Here is a 7,016-nt window from a genome sequence, read left to right as displayed (position 1 = left end):
AGAAAGAAAGAAAGAAAGAAAGAAAGAAAGGAAGAAAGAAAGAAAAAACCTGTGTTGGAAGCCACGGTCACCTCTGCAGTCATCACTTTTGCATTTGTGTGACCAGAGAGCTGACAGAAGCAGCTTAGGGAGGAAAGGTTCCTGTGGCTCACAGTGTGGCGGGTTACAGTCCATTTTGGCCAGGAAGGGATGCTGGGCTAACTCAGTATCATTGGGACTATGTGATACAGAGCGCTTAACTTGGACCAGGAGGAGAGACCTCGGGGAGGTGACAACTGAAGACTGCCCTCCTTTCCTCTTCCTCCAGCCAGGTCCCTCTTCTGCAGGGTCCACAGCCTCCAAAGCAGGGCCACAAGGTGGGACTCTGCTGAAAACATGAGCCTAGTAAGGCATTTCAAATGGAAACCATAGCAACCCCCACTAGAGTCCCCTGTGATCCGATGACAGGTTGGGGCTTCCTCGGGAGAAAGGTGCTTTTCAGATGCACCAATCCCAAGTTTTCCTTTGGAGACTTCATGCCTTCTACCATCCCTCCATACTGATGGGAAACAACCCTCCTGCATGAGCGAAGCGGCCCCTCTCAAGGCCTTTCCTCGTACTCTGGTCCAGGACCTCTCCCTAGTCCCTGACGCTGGAGCATCTCCAAAGTGTTTTCGTGTACTGGGTGGTGGCCGCATTGAGACTAAAGAAAGTCACAGTGGTAGAGCGGAGTCTTCAGGTTGTCACTGGTTGCTGTGACAAAGCTGTGACTTGGGAGCATCACTGTCCTCTCTCACCTGTGCCTGCTGAAATCCTCAAGTGAATTCTGAGTTAGTCAGAATGATGTCAGGGGTGAGGCTAATGACCCAATAATGAAAATCACGGTCTTTTGGGAGAAACTGAACTACGTCACAGGTCCTAGGGGATGGCTGTGAGTGTCCCCTGCTGCCCACTGGGGACTTGAACAGCACTGGGCATGGTGGGTAGGGAAATTTTCACGCTGGAAAATCCCAGCAAGTTGAAGAGTCTTCCTGCTTTGCCAACTCAGGCAGCTCCTGGCCTTCAAGAGCTATAGTGGATTTCTTGAGCACTTCCTGTATTGTGTCAGAGCACTTTGCCGGGAGCTGGGACAGCTGAGGAGGGAGCACACAGCAGCCCTTGTCCTTGCGTATATCATTCTGTGGAGAGATGTCCGAAGCAGGAGAAAACAGCATCACCGACTGAACGATGAGGGCTCATTCAGTCACCCTGCATCCCTGTGGCTTGGGGTCTTGGTCCAGTTCCCATCCCAGTAAATCTTTCTCCGTGTCTGGGCAAGCCAACAGGGCTAACATAAGGAGCAGCCGTGTTTGGTTTTAACATATACAGGAGTGACGTTTACAACACTTAGCACCCAGTAAGCAGAGGTGCTGGACAGTCAGATGGACATCTGTGACGGGGGTGTCAGAGTCAATCGCTCCCTGTCAGGGGTCTCAGGAGAAAGCTTGGAGCAGCTGGGGTCATCTGCTTTCCCAGAGAAGGTGCCTGTGGGCACTGGCTGAGAGGTGAAGAAGCCATGGAATAACCAGATCAGACAAAAAACATACAAGTATCAATTCAGCCCCCAAAAGATTCTACAAAAATGATGTGCTCTTGTGAGGTCTCAGCTGGTGCTAACTGTTCAAAAGTCCCAGTGTTAACTTTATTTTTTTTTAATAGTTAGATTTACTTAAGTGTATGAGTGGTTTGCCTGAATGTATGTATATGTACCACGTGCTCTGGTCTACAGAAGTCAGAAAAGGGTGTCCTCTCCCCTTGAACTGGACCTACAGATGGTTGTGAACCTTCCTGTGAGTGCTGGGAATTGAACCCAGGTCTTCTGCAAGAACAAGTGCTCTTAACTGCTGCGTCATCTCTCCAGGCCCCTACTATTAGCTTTTTAAAGAAGTTGGAATCTGGATTAGCACTTACAGCTACTGAGTCCTCAAAAGTTTATAAGATGACGTTGCAATAAAACGACCTTAAAGATCGTCACCTGTGACATCCAGGTGGGACACCAGCTGTCAGGGCACCAGGCCCTCGAGCATGAAGCCTTTCCTGGGAAGAATGTGGTGGCCCTGCTGTGCTCTTTGATGTGGTGGCCTTCTCCTTTGGATCTGCTTGTGCCCAGCCGTGACCTGCTTTCCACACGAATGGAGCAGACGTGGAAGGACTCCTCTTTGACAGGGAGACAGGGCACACTGTTTGCAGGGAGTGGCAGTGACCTAGCAATCCAGAGCTGTGGTTGTTGGAGAGCTGGCCCATTACTGGTCCTGCAGGTTCCCAACTTGTCATCGTGGCTGGCAACAGCCCCTGGCTTTTATTGAAGACTTAATTGAAGAGTGTCTGAGGCCTGCATGGCTTTGCTGCCTGACGACCTTAAAAATGGAGGACAAAAGAAACTGAACCAAGGAATAGTGTGTCCAGTGTGTGTTAACCTTCCTCAGGTGGAACCTGGCAGGAATCATCTTTTCTGTGGTGTGCATGACAACTCCGGGATGGCGAGGCTGAGCAGGGGCTGCCTGGAGAGTCACCTGCCTGTTTAAAAGGACGAGGTGTCAATCATTTTCATTTCTTAATAAGGGAACTGCTCCACGCATGGCCCCTGGTGGTTGCCCACTTTCATATCACGTGATCAGTGATTGTTAGAAGACTCCAGTCTTGCCAGAGTACTGTGACGTGCCACACAGTGAGAACTGGGTCGATTTGGTTTTGACTCTTGGGATTATTATCCAGGAACTTGAGTGCCGGGGAGAAGGACACTTGAGTGCAGTAACTTGGCAATCATTGGGTGGAGTCAGAGAGGGGGAGCTTAAGTGCATTCATGGCAGGTCAGGTCAGATGAGAGGAAGGATGTGGGAAGGAAAACAGGTGCCATGGTGATAGGATTGCTTCACCCAACTCTTATTAATGAGCATCTCTTATGTGTCAGTCACTCATCTGGGTGGTAGGGATACATCAGTGGACAAAGCCGGCAAAAGTCTAACCCTCGTAGAGCTGATATTCTAGTGTGGGGACAAAACAGTCAGGGGACATGGAAATCGATATGAGGTGCTGCTAGGGAGAGTGAAAAACGAAGCAGGGCGCGCTGGACCTGCTGGTGCAAGGCTCTGGGTTCCATCCATCTCAAGCAATACACACACAATGCAAGAAAAACTCTGAAGGCCAGCCAAGTCAGCAAGATGGTCACAACGTGAACATCTGATTGACAATGGATAAATAAGATTCATTATACTATTTTTTAGTATGTTTAAACTTTTTTCATAATAAATTAAAAAAAAAAAAAGGATCAGGAGACCCTGGAGGAAGGATGTGGTCACACAGGGCCTATGGGTCAAGACAGGAACTTTGTGTCTCGCTGTGAGTGACATGGAGCCTTCAGAGCTTTTTGAGCAGAGAAGGAACACTGATTGGACAGGGTGTTTTACACACCTTAGAGCTGTGGGCATGAGGTCCTGCCAGCCTGGAGGTCCGCCACGGTCCTGGGAACAGGTCTGGTACAGCTCCTTTCTTTCGGTAGAGCTAAAACACCATTGTTGTTGTTGTGTGTATTTCCACAATGGCTTGCCTTTGGCCATCTTTAGGAGTCTCTGTCCATCCAGTAGGAACAACATATGACTAGGTTGCTCTTTCTGATGTCTGGCTGGCACTCTTGGGCGTCAGGCAAGGTGTACCACATGAATAGGTGGGCTGCTCTTCGTCTCAGCTCAGGGGATCAGGGAGAACCTCAGAGTCTGAGTGGTGCAATCGCTCTGTTACTTCCCAAAGCCCTGCAATGGCCTCAGACTTTTTACTGTATTTGGAAAGCTTAAGGCAAGAAGGACATTTGGATCGAGAGCAAATGAAGACCTATTAACTTATTTTAAAAGTTTTATGTTATTAGAAATTAGGAAATTACAAAAGCAGGAGCCAGGGAGGTGGCTCCGCAGTTAAGAATGCTTTCTGCTCCTGCAGAGGACCCCAGTTTGGCTCCTGCTATCCACGGGTGGCTAACAATCACCTGTAACTCCCTCTTCTGCCCTCCATCGGCACCTGCATTCGTGTGTGCCCACAAACAGACACACAAAGACACGTAATTAAAAATTAAAAAAGAATATAAAGACACTCCCTGTGTTCTTCAAGTAAGGGAAGGTGGACCGCCCCCTGGAAGTTACTGGGGACACCTGGCCAAGAATGGCAGCTACTGGGGCAAAGCACGGCTGTGTTCCAGGGACCAACCAGGCCCCTTCCATTACGGGCCTGTCTAACTGGGCATTTGTCACGTCAGTAAGATTAAAGAAATGTCATCTAAAAACAGAACTGAATCTGTCCCACCTTTATTCCCATCTTGACCCCCAAACTCCATTCTTTCATCAGACTTTGCCCACAAATAGCAGCAGGGAAGTCAGGATTCACACCAGGATGTGCTGCAGGTACCCACGAGACTTCCCCGTGATAGAATGTCACAGAACCAGTTTGCCAGAGAGCGCTCAACCACTTACTAATGAATGAACAAGTATGAACTGGATAGCTTCTAATAACATTATTTTGCTTGTAGATTACTTTTGTAATACTTGAGTCAAATGTTACACTTAATTTTTTCCAAGTAAATGTTTTACTGAGGGAGGGAAGTTTTGAGAAGCGACGCTGATTCAAATCCATCGGATTTCCGATACCTCGTAGGAAGAAATGTGGAAACAGCAAGATTCCTTAGCACGCGTGCAGTGTTAGTATATAGTGCTGTGTCTTCATGTTTATAGCTCGTTATCATCCAACATCTATAAACTACCTCTCCTCCATGAACAGGACTGATTTCGTCAGTCCTGTTTTAGGGAAGGCTGTGGAGGAGGTGGAGAAGGTGGTTTTAGATGCCGTAAAGCAGATAAGATGGTTGAAGTGATAGCTGGGGCCAGCACACACACTGGGTGAGGACTGATGTCTTAGGGCAGCAATGCATTTTGACTTGAGACTCACCCCAAAGCAGCTTGACCAAGCCTTTGGATAGTTGTGCAAAATGTGGGATGGTCCCTGAAGTCAGGGCTCCTGTTGGGTTCCAGCATTCATTCTTTCGGGCTCGAGGGACTAAGATCTAGAAAGGCTCTAGGGAGAGCATTCAACTGATGCTGCAAAGAACCTGGCTGTGGCTTAAATGACCTGTGCATAGAGGCAGTTCTGGCTGGAGTGCGACTTTGCCCCTGTCTTCCTTTCCACCTGAGGCAAATAAAACAGAATCATCTCAGTGGCCACCCTGAACACAGAAACAATGAACGCTTACCCCTGCTTTTTGACAACTGCTAAAACCCCTCTCAAGAAGCAAGCTGATTCACAACGAGTTATGGGCTAATGATATTCTAAAATACTTGATCATTTATTAGCATGCTTAAAGATAAACTAGCCTCCCAACAAGACCACCCAAAGCCAGAGCCTGGTATTTTTCCAGGCTGGTCTCTTCAGATTCATATGACAGCAATCTTTTTTTTTTTTTTTTTTGAGTTCACTTTTCACTTCTTTGGATAGTTGCTGAAACAGAGCAAACGTTTTCCATGGTTAACATAATAGAGATTCCTACACAGTGTGTGGTTTTCCCCTGCTGGGTGCCCTTCAGTGTTCTGGCTAGTTTTTTTTGTCAGCTTGACACAAGCTAGAGTCATCTGAGCGGGGAGAACCTCCATTGAGAAAATGCTTCCCTAAGATTGATTTATGTGGGAGTGTCCAGTCGGGCAGGTGGTTCTAGTTGGTCAAAAAAAGCAGGCTGAGCAAACCACAGGCATCAGGCAGTGAGCAGCACTCCACTAGGGCTTCTGTCTCCAAGTTCCAGTCCTGACTTCCTTCCATGATAGACTGCTAAGTGAAACTATTAGGTGAAATAAACCCTTTCCTCCCCAAGTTGCTTTTGGTCGTGGCATTTTAGTATAGCAAATAGAAACCGTAAGACACTGATAATCAGGTTTCTTCTGTCTCCCCTGCTCTCCTCTGAGCCTTTTAGGCATCACACTGGCAGAATGGGGAAGAGATTGCAAAGCCCTGACCTATAAGGCCAGATGTCACTTCAGTTTGTCATTCCCTTAGTGAGACTCAGCCACACAGGAGTAAGCGAAGCTGAAAAATAGGACCCCTGGCTGGTCAGCCAACTTTGAGCAAGAATGTTACATTGCAAAAGAGGGCATGAAAATGTTGGTGGGTATCTCTCATCTCTGCCACTTCCTGTAATAGCAGTGAGCAAGGACTACTTTCCAGGATGCTCTGAAACTTGGCACCTCTTTAGAAATAATTGCACAATTCCATTTCTCGTCAAATTACCTGTGACAGTTGCAGAGCAAGCATCCACGTTGCACAGCTATTGTGTGTGTGTGGGTTCCCACATGATCGGGCTGGTGGGCTGGATGGGATTCTGTTTGCATAAAATCCCAATAAGCTTCTTGGAGAGGCGTGGGAATGGGAACCGTCCAGGCAGTGGCATGAAAGGGGAGAGACTGAACCCTGTGGCTGTACTGTCAGCAGGGTAGGCCAGCTCTCTGGGATCAGCATGAAGGGATACAACTGGGGACAGTGAAGTTGGCATTACTGGATCTGGATACTATTGAGAACCAAACCTCTACATTGCAATGCATACCTATAATTTTCCTAGTCTACCATCTTCGTTTATATAACTTTATTCCCTGGGAAACGCCTTAGGAGATAGAAGTCATAGCCAGCTTTATAGATCATTTGAACACTTCCTGGAAGAACTATCCTTTAAGGAAAAGCATCAAACAACAGTTTGCATCTTAAGATTCTTGGAGATGCTTAACTTAAAACCCTGCTGTTATTTTGTCCACCAATCCGAAACTCTGATAGTATCATCCTTGATCAGTCCTGACCAGGTTTCCACATTGAAAGACTACCTCCAACAACACCTCCAAGTCTCTGCAACTGTTTCTTCCCATCCCCCACATCTGCCATGCTACCGAGGCAGGGGAATGCCTTGCTTACTGCTGTGAAGAAACAAACCTGTCAGCGGGTGTGTGTGTGTGTGTGTGTGTGTGTGTGTGTGTGTGTGT

This window comes from Microtus ochrogaster, linkage group LG9, assembly GCF_000317375.1.
Source record: "Microtus ochrogaster isolate Prairie Vole_2 linkage group LG9, MicOch1.0, whole genome shotgun sequence".
Lineage (NCBI taxonomy): Eukaryota > Metazoa > Chordata > Mammalia > Rodentia > Cricetidae > Microtus > Microtus ochrogaster.
Note: the sequence above shows the minus strand (reverse complement) of the source record.